Source organism: Tamandua tetradactyla, chromosome 7, assembly GCF_023851605.1.
Source record: "Tamandua tetradactyla isolate mTamTet1 chromosome 7, mTamTet1.pri, whole genome shotgun sequence".
Taxonomy (NCBI): Eukaryota; Metazoa; Chordata; class Mammalia; order Pilosa; family Myrmecophagidae; genus Tamandua; species Tamandua tetradactyla.
Genome location: NC_135333.1, coordinates 118,308,258 through 118,322,705, shown reverse-complemented (window position 1 = coordinate 118,322,705; position 14,448 = coordinate 118,308,258). Strand labels below are relative to the sequence as shown.

At 35.7% G+C, this 14,448-nt stretch overlaps 1 non-coding gene and 1 pseudogene across 1 annotated transcript; both read left to right on the top strand.

Moving 5' to 3' along the window:
• LOC143690615 (52 kDa repressor of the inhibitor of the protein kinase pseudogene) overlaps window positions 1-14,448 on the top strand; it is a 427,237-nt pseudogene that overhangs the window by 239,066 nt on the left and 173,723 nt on the right.
• Window positions 12,802-12,908, top strand: LOC143642958 (U6 spliceosomal RNA). The gene has a single exon (XR_013156016.1). It is a non-coding gene; the product is annotated as a U6 spliceosomal RNA (small nuclear RNA).

The following is a 14,448-nucleotide window of genomic DNA, read 5'->3' as shown; positions in this document are numbered from 1 at the left end:
TTCCTAGACTTTACACCCAAAGTATAAGCAAAAAAATAGATAAATGGGAACTCTGTGAAGTCAAATAGTTCTGTGCTTCAAAAAACTTTGTCACAAAGGGGAAAAAGTAACCAACTCAACTGAAGAAAGTATTTGGAAACCACATATCTGATAAGGGGTTGATATGTAGAATATAAAATAAACCTTAAAATTCAAAAATAAAAAGACACACAAAACTGAGCAAAGACGTGAATGGACATTTTTCCAAACAGGAAATAGAGATGGCTAAAAAGCACATGTTTTTAGGGAAATATAAATCAAAACCAGCATGAGATATCATCTCATACCTAGTAGAATGCCACTATTAAACAAACAGAAAAGTGCATGTGTTGGTGAGTATGTAGAGAAAACAGTACAATTATTCACTGCTAGTGGGAATGTAAAATGGTAGAGCTGCTGCAGAGGACATTTTGATGGTTCCCTAGGAAGTTATGTATAGAATTCCCTTATGACCCAGATATCTCATTACTTGGGATATATCTTGAGAATATGAAGGCAGGGATGAATGGACATTTGTACACTGATGTTTATGTTAGCCTTATGCACAATTGCCAAAAGATGGAAACAACCCAAGTGTTCAACAAATAATGAATGGACAAACAAAATGTAGTATATACATACAATGGAATATTATTCAGCTGTAAGTAAAGAATGACACCCTGGAGCATGTGACAACATGGATGAAGTTTGTGGACATTATGTTAAGTGAAATAAGTGAGATGTAAAAGGAAAAATATAATATGACCTCACTGATATGAACTAATATTAATATGTAAAGTCATAGATATAAAAAATAGAATATCAGTTACCAGGATATAAATGAAACTAAAGAATAGAAAGTGGTTGCTTAATATGTGCAGAATGTTTAACTTGGTTAATTTAAGAATTTGGAAATGGATAGAGGTGATGGCATAATATTATTGTGAGCATAACTAACAGTACTGAATGGTGTGTGAATATAGTAGAAAGAAGAAGTTTTGAGTCATGTATATCACCAGAAGGAAAGCTAGAGACCACAGCTTGGGAATGTATAGCACAGTGGATATTTTGGTGGTCAATCATTGTGATTAACTATACAAATATTTTAAAAGTTCTTCCATTAACAAGAACAAATGTATGACACTATTGCAGGGAGTTAATAACAGAACGTTATATTTGAAAAATTGTACCAATTGCAAACTATGGACTAGAGTCAATAGCAACATTTAATATTCTTTCATCAACAGTAAGAATGTACCACACTACTACTATGGATCAATAATAGGGGGAGAATAGTGGAGGTAAGAGGTTTGGGAGTATTTGGGTTTTTTTTTTGTAGTAAAGAAAATGTTCTACAGTTGATCATGGAAATGTGTGCAAAACTATGTTATGGTACTGTTACAAAGTCAATGGTTTGCATGGTGTGTGAATATATCTCAATAAAATTGCATTTTGGAGAAATTTAGATAATTCCCAGATTTAAAGAAAACTGAAAGTTCATCATAACTAGACATGATCCATAAAAAATGCTAAAGGGAATCCTTCAGGTAAAAATGAGGCACACTAGACAATGAATTAAAGCCATATGAAAATATAAAGAACGCTAGTAAAAATAACAAATATGTAAATATAAAGGGCAATGTTATTGTATTTTTGTTTATACCTCCTCTTTTCTTCCTATATGATTCAAAGCAAATATTTAAAACAATAAATGTGTTTGTTAATGGACCCCAATATATAAAGATGCAAGTCCATGTTAATAACAACTGAAAGGGGTAGGTAGGAATCTGTATAGGAAGAAAGATTTCATATGCTATTAAAGCTAAATTGGTATTAACCCAAACTAAGTGGATATAATTTTATGATGATAATGTTTATCCTCAAGGCAATCACTAAGAATTAACAAAAAATGTACAGGAAAGAGAAGGAGAAGGGAATAAAAAAGATAAACTACAAAAATGAAGTAAACACACACACAAAAAGAGTTATAAAGGAAGTGAGGACAATGAAATGTATAACATACATAAAAAAACAAATAGTAAAACAGCAAAAGTTTTTTTCCTCAAATCAACAATTAGAGTAATTGGACTTTATATGTAATGAAGTAAATTATCCAAGTAAAAGGCAGAGTTTGGAAGAATGGATAAAAACACATCAAGCAACTACATGCTTTCTAAAAGAGACCCACTTTAGATGCAAAAACAGAAATAAGCTTAAAGGGAAAAGATAGATTAAGATATTCCATACACATAATAACCAAAAGAAAGCAGTAGTGGTTATACTAATGGTAGTAGTCAGAGTTCTCTAGGAAAACAGAACCAACAGGAGACATCTATGAATATGAGATTTTATAAAAATGTCTCAAGCAATTGTGGGGATGCACATGTCCCAACTCCACAGGGCAGGCCATGAGCTGGCCACAGTGAAGGTCTTGATGAATTCCCCAGGAAAGGCTATCTGGCTGAAGTGGAGAAAGAGGTTAACTCTTCTGACTTCTCCTTTAAAGCCTTCAACTGATTAAATTAAATGTCACTCATTGCAGAAGATGTGTCCCTTAGCCATAGATGCAATCAAACTGATGAAGATTTTAGTCCACAAACTGTCTTCACAGTAAAAGATAGGCTTGACTAGACAACTGGGCACCATCACCTGACTGAGTTAACACATGAATCTAACTATCACACTAATATCAAACAAAATATCAAAAAAATTTAACTGAAAATTGTTAAAAGAAACAGAGAAAGATATTACATATTTATTAAAAACCTGATTCATAAATATGATAGTAAAATTATAAACATGTATACACTTAACAACACAGTCCCAAAATAAATGAAGCAAAACTTGATAGTACTAAAGAGAGAATTAGAAGTATTTGAGACTTAAATACCCACATTCAGAAATGAAGAGAACAAGCAAACAAAATGTCAATAAGGAAACAGAGGACTTGAACAAAATTATAAAGCAGACAGACTTAACAGAGATATACAGAACACACATCCCAAAAAAGAGCAGATAAAGACATTTTTCTCAAGGTCACACTGAACATTCTCCAGGATAGACCATAAGTTAGGTCATAAAATGAACCTCAAATTCAAAAAGTTTAAACCATACAAACTATCTTATCAAACACAATAAAATCAAGCTACAGCCCAAAATAAGAAACACTAGAAAATTAACAAAAATGTGGAATTTAAAACACTCTTAAATAACCAATTGCTCTAAAAAGAACAAGGCAAATGAGAAAATACATCTAGAAGAATGAAAACAAAAGCACAGCATGTCAATATGTATGAGGTGCATCAAAAGCAATGTTTAGAGTGCAATGAATAGCTATTATGAGCTACATTTAAAAAGAAACATTTCAAATCAATGAACTAACCTTAAAGAAATAGAAAAAGATCCATTCACTATCATAAATATGATAGTAAAATTATGAACATGTATACACTTAACAACAGTCCCAAAATAAAGGAAGCAAAAACTGATAGTAATTTTTTAGTATGTATATTTAGTATAATTATGAAATGATAATTTTATTACCATATGTATGATAGTCAGTGGCACCTTAAAGAAATAGAAAAAGAACAAACAACCCAAAGCCAGAAAAAGTACAGAAACAAAGATTAGAGTGGAGATAAACAAAATATAGAACAGAAAAATAATAGAAAAGATCAATGAAATTAAAAGTTGCTTCTTTGAAAAGATCAACAAAATTGACAAAGTTGTGGATAAATTAAATAAAGAAAATGAGAAGACTCAAATTACTAAAGTCAGAAATCAAGAGGAGACATAAATACTGAGCTAACAGAAATAAAAAGAATAATAATAGCATACTATGAACAACCATACACCAACAAATTGACCAACTTATATGAAACTGAAAATTCCTAGAAAAAAAATTATCAAAATGAATTCAAGAATAAACAGAAAATCATAGCAGACCTATAAGTAAAGTGATTGAATCAGTAATCAAAACAATCCCAGCAAAGAAAAGCCCAAGATTGGATGGCATTTTTGGTGAAATCTATAAAAAAGATCATTTAAAGATGAATTAATATAATTCTTCTCAAATACTTCCAAAAATTGTAAAAGGGCAGAAAACTCCCTAACTCATTTTATAAAGGCAGCATTACCTTAGTACTGAACCTAAACAAAAACAATATAAGAAAACAACAAACCAATATCCCTTATGCAAATAGATGCAAAAATCCTTAACAAAATACTAGCAAACCTATTTCAACCTGTCATCACCTAGCAGGCTGATCACCTCAGGGAATAGTGCCATATTCGTTGTAGATTGTGGGTCTCTGCTACTGGCAGATTGGGCACTCAGAAGTGGCAGTAGCAGACAGAAGTGGCTGGGGAAATAGCTTAACTGGAATCACAGAATGGGTCAACTTATTCCTTTGATTATTAAAATCTTCCTCTGCTGAAGTGTCACCCTGTGATAACACAAATATTTTCATGTTTTTTGCCCTTAAGAAAGGTCTATTCACATTCATCTTCCCTCAGCTTGTTTGAAACCAATCTTCCAATCATGCTGCTTCTAAGTCCCTGATCATCCAGCCAAACTATTAGAAACATCCCATGGATTGGTGTACAAATGCACCTCCTTTCAGTTCTTCTACCAAGTAAAATGAACAACCAGGTGTACTCCTCAAAGTTCCACCCACTGGAGGGCTTTCCCTCACAACTGGCATTCAGGGACATCCCAGAAATGGGCTGCAATGTTGCAGATGTCCACTTTTGGGTGCTACCTGAATAATGTGTAAAAGCATCTATAAACCATGCCCAAGTTTTCTCTCCTCAGTCTACTGATTGTAAAGAACTCCAAGGGGCCATAGCTTTGAGCTGAGAAAGAGAAGATAATATGTTAGGAGGAGGGGCCATGGGCATTTGGGCACTTCCTCATATACCTTGAAGACCACCTTGGGCCCCACCTCATATATAACATTTCCATTTTATTATATAGTGCTTTTGTACATGACAACACTATGGCTTTCTGTGTGTGTCTCCTGGAATTAAAGTCACATCTGAGCCAGTGTCTAGTAACCCACAAGATATCTTATCAAGTCCTATTCCCCAATGCATAGTCACCCTGGTATAAGGCCATAGATCTCCTTGGGGAATGCTGGGAGGAAGACTAACATTATACAATTTTTACAGGATAATTGAGTCCTTCCCCAAGGGGATTTGGCCTTCCCCTCATTCAAGGGACTCTGGGTCTGTATAATGTCTCAAGTCTGGGAATTGATTAAGGTGCCATGATTCTGTTTTCATAATTCAAGGTATACTTCCATTCACTTGACCTAGAATTCTGTTTATACAGCTCAAACAGGAATTTGGTAGACTGCACATTTGTTTTACTTCTAGGTGCTCCATGATCAAGATACTAGCCAATGCCATAGGTCTCTTTGAGTCAGATTATTTTGACTGCTGCTTTGAGTCTGTTGTCCATTGTGATAGCCACACCCACCTTGTCTTTGGCAATTAAGTGCTGCCACATATCTTCTGCCATCAGGATCTGATCATCCCTGTTTTTTTTTTATGGATTCCATCTCAGTAACAACAGTTCCCACAGTAATATCTGACTTACCAAGAAGGGTGACTACAGAACTCTTCAGGGATCATTGAGCTAGTTTCATGAATTGTTCCTCACAGTCCTGGTAAAAGGTGTGTCCTCTGGACATCCTGGGGTCTTTGAGTAGATTGTCCATGATAAATCCAATCTCTCTAAGCCTCTGGATCTCCTCATCTACATTATACCAGGGCACTTCTGGCACTGAATCCTCAGGTAATGTCAGCCACCTTTTGGTCCATGTTTTAGCCAACCACCCAAACCAAATATTAATGCCTTCTCTAACCCCTCAAGCCACAACATTGAACCCAGGATCTTTGCTTACTGGGCCTGCACCAGTTTTGAATCTGTTGTGTACCCTGGAAAAGCCAAGTTCTTTAATCCTCATTTAATATTGCTGGGTAGGATCTTTTTTATTACTTCCATAAACATGTGACCCAACCAATTCTGGGTGGTAACTTTTGATTGGATGGTTTCCATGGAGATGTTTCTCCACCCATTCAAGGTGGGATTGTTTGCTGGAGCCCTTTAAGAGGGGACCATTTTGGTAAAAACACACAGCCAGAGACCTTTGGAGATGAAGAAGAAAGGTGCCCCTAGGGATGCCTTTTGAAATGAGGACAGAAAGCTAACAGATATCAGCATGCACCTCTCAGCTGAGAGAGGTGTCCAGAGCCCAAAGACCCCAGCAGATGCCAGCCACATGACTTTTCAGCTGTCAAAGCTGTTCTTGACAGCATCAGCTTTTCTTTTCTTGAACAACCTCTTTTTGTTACCTTAATTTGGACATTTTCATGGGCTTAGTATTGTAAAGTTTAAACTTAATAAATTCCCTTTTTAAAAGCTATTCCATTTCTGGTATAATGAATTCCAGTAGCTTACAGACTAAAACAGGGCCTATATCAATAAATTCAGCCTGATCCAACTTTATATTCTTTCATCAATTATCCCACACCATATATTCTCCTGACTTCTGTCTATATAAATTTAAAAACTCATGCAATTATTTTGGAGTACAGTGAACTTCCTTTTGGGACATTTTTACCCCACCTTTTGGGGCCTGTGGGTACATTACTTGAGTTACAAGTCTGGAAGAAAAGTTGGGTAGTAGGGGTGGTCATGAAAAGAATTAGAAGTGTGTTTCAAACCAATTGCTTGGGTATTCCCCTTGTAGTTTCATCTGGTGAATAAGGATTGATCTCTTCAGACTGAGGCAAGAGATGTTTCCCAAGGGGAGATGGTAACAGGTCTAGCAGGCACTAAAGCGTTAATCTTTTCAGGTAGAGGTTGGATGGCAGACTCCTCAGGGAAGACTGGAGGTTGAGAATCTGTTTTCCCAAGACAGACTATGTGTTCTTCTGTAGCTGTATCCTCAGTCCAGGCTGGAGGTGGGGCAACTGTTTTCTCAGTGCAGACCATTACAGGTGAATTTACCAAAGACTCAGAAGAATCCAGAGTTTCGATGCCCCCACTAATTATCAACCCACCCAATTTTTAGGATCCTACTCCTTTCCAATCATTGCTTTCACATTAACAGCAGATAACCACCAAGGCTGAAATTTCAGTTTACATTGTAAATTGTTGAACTATGGGACTCGGTCTGGTTTTCAGAGATCTCAAATCTGTGGCCACAGGAAAAAAGATTTTCCTTCATGGCACCCATATAAACTTTTACATCTTTTGCATGTCACTTAAGCTTTAAATTTGAAAGCATCAGGTCATCCTTTTCTTTTATAACTATATTCAGCAAACCTAGGAACAACCAGCCAACATCATTATATCTTTTAACTCCACAAAACACTGGAAAATTGTCAAAAAATGCTGTCACCTAGAGCTTTGCCTCATATAAGCATACAATCAGCAGAATCAAATAGTGATTTTTTTTTGTACCTCTATTGCCAACTCACAACTTAAACTGTCAGTGTCATCTTGATTTTTGGAAGCAGAGTCTAATGCCTTAGAGTTTAATCAGAGTAGAAAACTGATTGCAAAAAACTATTTTAAGATTCTGTTTCTCAAGAACCACCCCACTCTTGGTGGCCAAAGCTTTAGTACTCAGGTTTCTCTAAGGAAACAGAACCAACAGGAGATATTTGTAAATATGAGATTTTATAAAACCATCTCATGCAACTGTGAGTATGAACAAGTCCAAATTCTACAGGTCAGATGGCGAACTGACAATGCTGGTGAAATTATTTGATGAATCCCATAGGAGAAGCTGGCTGGCTGAAGTAGAAAGATCCTCTCTTCCTTCTTTTCCTTTAAAGCCTCCAGCTGATTAGATTAAATGTCATTCATTGCAGGAGATAATTCCTTTAGCTAATTGCAGATATGATCAGCCATAGATGCAGTCATTGTACTGATGATTTAAGTTCATGAACTGTTCTCACAGCAACAGATAGGACAGTGCTTATTTGACCAAACAACTGGGAACCATCACTTGACCAAGTTGACCCATGAACCTCACCATCACACCACATTAATAGAATTAAGTAGAAACAACATGGTGATCTCAGTTACTGCTGAAAAGCCTTTATCAAAATCTTGTACACATTCATGAAGAAAATACTCAATAAATGGAGAATAGAAGGGAATTTCCTCAACCAGATTTAGAGCATCTAGGAAAACATCACAGGAAACATTATGCTCAATGGCAAATATGAAAGCCTTATGGCTAAAATCAGGAAAAAGGATGTCCCCTGCTCAAGTTTGCTAGCCTCCAGAGTGCAATATACCAGAAAAGGAACAGTCTTTAAAAAGGGGAATTTATTAAGTTGCAAGTGTACAGTTCTAGGTTGATTTGAACATTTAGTATTTTAAGAAGGCAATATTACCCAAAGGGATCTCCAGATTCAATATAATCCCTATCAAACTCCCAATGGTTTTTTTATATAAGAAATGGGGAAAATATGATCCTAAAATTCATGTGGAATTTTTAGGGGCCCTGGATGGTGACACAACATTGAAGTAGAAGAGAAAATTTGAAGGATTTTGATTTCAAAGCATCTTACAATTCTACAGCAACCAAAACAGTGTGGTAGTGGAATAAAACTAGACATATAGACCAAAGGAACAGAAGTATGTTCATTAATTTATGATCAGTTGCTTTTTACTAAGGATTACAAGACCATTCAATGGGAAGAGTTTCATATCTTCAACAAATACTGTTGGAAAAAATGGGATATTTAAAAGAAAACAATGAAGTTGGACCCTTACCACACACTAGATACCAAAGTGCATCAATAACCTAAATATAAGTGCTAAAACCTTATTTCTTGGATGATATAATGTGGATAAATCTTCATGATCTTGGATTTATCAATTGATAATTAGATATGGCACCAAAGATATAAAAAACAAAAAAAATAGGTAAATTGGTTTCATCAAAATAAAAAGCTTTGGGTAGACCACAGTGGCTCAGCTGGGAGAGTTTTCATCTACCATGCAGGAGATCTGGGATCGATTTTCGGTGCCTGTCTATGCAAAAAAAAAAAAACAACTTTGTGTATCAAACAACACTATAAAGAAAGTGAAAACACAACCTACAGAATGGGAGAAAATATTTGCAAATCTATCTCCAATGAATTTAGTATCCATAATATACTCTTACAATTCAACAGCAAAAAGAAACAACAACCATCGACTTAAAATCATAATGAGCAGTTTTGAAAGAAAAGGATTAAAATCAATATTAAAATATTTAATTTTGCTATAAAACATTTATTTTAAATATAGAATAACATAACATTTAAAAAGTATAAAATATGAAAAATAAGTATAATAATATATGGGTGCCTCTCAGAAAAATAAGCAAAATTTTCTTAAATATAGCCTGAGAAATAACCATAAACACGATTAAGGAGTAATGATAAAATTAGGAAACTATTTTTAGTATATATATTACTCAAGTTATTGACATACATAGAAATAATTATAGTGCTTTCTATTAAACTGAATATGATTACAGGCACATTCCAACAAAACATGATTCATAAGATAGTATAACAATTTGCAACATTTTCTTAAATTGCACTTCTCAGAGATAGTTTGTTTACAAAGATGCATTTTAATCACTAACGATAGTTGTTTTAAAAAAAGGGACCATACATTTGCAATATAAAATTTTACAACCATGTAATCTACCTATTGGTATAATAGTGAACATTGCAAACCCATTCTCAACTGTTAGGATTCATTTCAAATTCTGATGGGATGCTTCCAAAAAGCCCTCTAAAATGACAATTCACATTTATAATCACTGCGATAAAAGTTTATGTTACATTTTTATCAATAATCAAAAATGTTATGTTTTTAAATAGCAAAATAACATGCAAGCAACACGTAAACAATGCCTTCTTATTTATGACTATACCACACAATAAGAATATGCTTCCATTGGAAATTTTTAGAATGATGTAATCTGAAATATTAAGAACAGATATCCCATTTAATTGTTTTTCCTTTTTCAATTGCAATAATTTAATTTTAAATTATAATAAATATTAACAAATTAAGGTACAAATGTGTTGCTGAAGGAGGAAAGAAAATGGTGCATTCTTTTTGCTGCTATATATGTTATGGAACAAAAAAATGAAAAAATAAGTTTCCTCATCATCATTCAATTTTTATTCTGTTCACATGACTTGTTTTGGATGCCACTGTGACATCTTCATTTCTCTGAGGGCATTGTCCTCAGTACTGCACGTTTCAGAGTTCTGTCAAAGGTTCACTACACAAAAGATTCATTAATGACTTTGGAACCTAACTCACCATGTTTCTTCACATGAACTCAAGTCCAGCAAACAAAACAAATGACAATCTTGATAGTGTAAAAATCTCATTTTGCCTAGAAAGATCAAAATATCACCTCTTTCCAAGCCAGAGAGAATTTACTTTCAAACTCAACTTTGGTAAAAATGTCAAACAGAGAGAAAGGACAGCAGGGCAACTGAAGTGGCAATTTGGGAGTGTGGCTGACCTGGGAGAGCCTTCTGCACCACATAAGGTGGTCCTACTTGCAGAGGCAGAGGAACTAAGAGGCAGAAAGTTAGAGCCTGGCACAGAATCACAGAGTCTGCTGGAGTGCACAGACAAGAGCCAGGGACTAGGAAGTGAAGGCCAAGTTCCTTGGGCATGCTATCCTCACCAGTTGCTCTCCTCATGATAAGAGACTCACCCCATACCCCATACACCTTAAAACTGTCACATGCTCCCATTCCCCATGCTCCAGGCATGCCCGCCCCACCAGCCCCCAGTGCATACCTTCCCCACCCCAAGTGTAGCCGAACCAACCGTTCCTGCACCCCTCCTGAGCAGTTCCTCTTCCTCCCTGTTCCCTGCAGGCTGATATCAGTACTCCCACCCATAATATCACACAGCCTAACATAGCCCGCCCTGAGCTCTGAGCATCAGTTTATGGCACTCCTAGTCCCACACATGTGCACGGCCCCCAATCACATCTTTCAGCTCTGGGAACTTCAGTTTATGGCAGTCCTAGAACCATTCATATGCATGGCCCTCAGTCACACTTCCCAGCTCTGAGAAAGTGCTGACCTGCACTGCTGGATCATATCTGCCCCCTACCCATGAAGACATAACACCAATCTGCTGCCACAGCTTTATGCATGTACACAAAGGACCCTGCACACTAGACCAGTGCACACCAGGATTATACTGCCCAGACTGGTACCCCTGCACAATTGCATCCTCCCTGACCACTAGGCACCCAGGTTCACAAGCATCAGCTTAACATCCCAACCTGCTCCTATACCTGCCATGAAACAAATCACTACACTGAGTGCCCCACTCTATACCCTCCTTCCTGCTGTATATCTGTCCTACTGAAAGGAATCAACTCCCAAAGTAAATCAATGAAGATATTTACATGCAATGAAAACAATGGAAGATCACAAGCATATCACAATGCAGACAAATATAGCCCTGCCTAAGGGCCAAATTAAAACACCAGAGGAGACACAGACATTGAAATAACTAATCAAAGATGTTCATGCAACTCTACATAATAAAATAAATAGAATGGCAAGTGACATAAAGGAGATCAAGAAGATAGTATAAATAGAAAAAATAGCAGATATTAAAAAGATTAAAGACAATGTTGACCAAATTAAAAACATACTAGAGGCACACAATACCAGATTTGAAGAGACAGAAGAAAGAATCAATGATATACAGGACAGGATAACTGACTTCAAAGACTCAAAACAGCAAATGGCAAAAAAAGATGGGAAATTTTGAATTAGATCTCAGGTAAATGACTGTCAAAACAAAGTGCACAAATATAAGAATCATTGCTGCCCCAGGAGGAGAAGAGAGGAATAAATGGCTAGGAAGAGTAGTTGAGACTATAGAGGGGGAGAACTTCCCAACACTTATAAAGGACAAAAATATGCAAGTCAAAGAAGCCCAATGCACTCCAAACAGAACAAATCCAACTAACCTTCCAAAGACACATACTGATCAGTCTGTCCAATGTTAAAGAGAAGCAGAAAATCCTGAAAGTGGCAAGAGAAAAGCAATCTACAACTTACAAGGGAAACCAAATAAGACTGAATTCAGACTACTCTGCTAGCACCATGCAGGTGAGAAGTCAGTGCTATGATAGATTGAAAATCCTGAAAAATAAAGATCTCCAGCCAAAAATTCTGTACTGAGCCAAATTGTCCTTAAAAACTGAGGGAGAGATTAAAATTTTCACAGACAAACAAGTCCTGAAAGAGTTTGTCAACAAGAGATTGGCCCTCCAAGAAATACTAAAAGGAGTTCTGCTGGCTGAAAAAAAAAGACAAGAGCTGGAGGTCTTCAGAAGGGCACAGAAATTGAAGAGTGCCAGTAAAGGTAATTTAAGGATAAAAAGAGAAGGAGGAAAAAGAATATGTAGATCTGATAAATAAAAAAGATAACATGATGGATTCAAGAAGCACTTTTTCCATAATAACTGAATGTTAATGAGCTAAATTTACCAATTAAAATATACAAATTGGCTGAATGGATTAAGAAATATAATCCAGCTATATACTGTTTACAAGAGACTCATCTGAGACACAAGGATAAAAATAGATTGAAAGTGAAAGGATGGAAAAAGATTTTCCATGCGAATTATAACCAAAAGAATGCAAGAATAGCTATACTAACATTGGACAAAATAAACTTTAAATGTAAAGACATCATAAGAGACAAAGAAGGTGCTCACTTCGGCAGCGCATATACTACAATTGGAATGATACAGAGAAGATTAGCATGGCCCCTGCGCAAGGATGACAGGCAAATTTGTGAACCATTCCATATAAAAAAAAAAGAGAGAGAGAGACAAAGAAGGACACTATGTGCTAATTAAAGGGTCAATTCACCAAGAAGTGTTTAGGCTCCCAGTCAAGGAGCTCCAAATACATGAGACAGACATTGGCAAAACTGAAGGGTGTGATAGATGTTTCAATAATAATAGTAGGAGACTTCAATATGCCACTATCCTCTACAGATAAAAAAAAAGGCAGAAGATCAACAAGGAAATAGACAAGTTAAATAACTTGATAAATGAATTAGACCTAACAAACATATATATGTCATTGCCCCCCAAAGCACAAGTATATTCATTCTTCTCTTGCGCTCATGGAACATTCTCCAGGATAGTTCATATGCTGGAGCACAAAACAGGATTTATAAATTTAAAAACATTGAAATTATGTAAAGCACTTACTGTGATCACAATGGGGTGAAGCTAGATCTCAATCACCACCAAAGAATGAGAACATTCACAAATATAAGGAGATTAAATAACACACTCTTAAACAACCAGTGGGTGAAAGAAGAAATTGCTGGAAAAGTTAGTAGCTATCTGCAGATGAATGAAAATGAGAATACAACTTATCAGAATTTACAGGATGTGGCAAAAGTTAGGCTGAGAGAGAAATTTATTGTACTACCTGCTTATATTTTAAAAAGAAAAGAAAGAAAGAAAGGGAAGACAACAGTGGCTCAGTGGCAGAATTCTTGCCTGCCATGCCAGAGACCTGGGTTCAATTCCTGGTGCTTGCCCATGAAGAAAAAAAAGAAAGAGCAAAATTGAGGACTTAACAGCAGGAACTGGAGGAACATGAGAAAGGGCAACAAACTAACCCCATAGCAAATAAAAGAAGAGAAATAACAAAAATTAAAGCAGAGATAAATGAATGGGGGAACAAAAGAACAATAGAAAGAATCAATAAAAACAAAAGCTGGTTCTTTGAGAAAATCAATAAAATTGATGAGTCACTAGCAAGACTGACAAAGAAAAAAGAGAGAAGATGCAAATAAACAAAATCACAAATGAGAAGGGGTACATTACCACAGACCCTGAAGAAGTAAAAAAAATCATAAGAGGATACTATGAACAACTATATGGCAATAAACTAGACAACTTACACGAAATGGATAAATTCCTGGAAACACACATGCAAGCTACACTGACTCAGAAAGAAATAGAAGATCTCAACAAACAAATCACAAGTAAGCAGATGCAATCAGTCATTAAAAATCTTCCTATAAAGAAAAGCCCAGGGTCAGATGGCTTCCCAGGAGAATTTTATCAAACATTCCAAAAAGAACTAATACCAATCCTGCATAATCTTTTCCAAAACATTGAGGATAAAGGAACTCTACCTAACTCATTTTATGAAGCTAATATCACTTTAATACCAAAACTGGGAAAAGATGCCATGAGAAAAGAAAACTACAGGCCAATCTCCCTAATGAACCTACATTCTTAAAAAATTATCAACAAAATATTAGCAAATTGAATCCAACAACACATTAAAAGAATTATACACCATGACCAAGTGGATTTTGTACCAGGA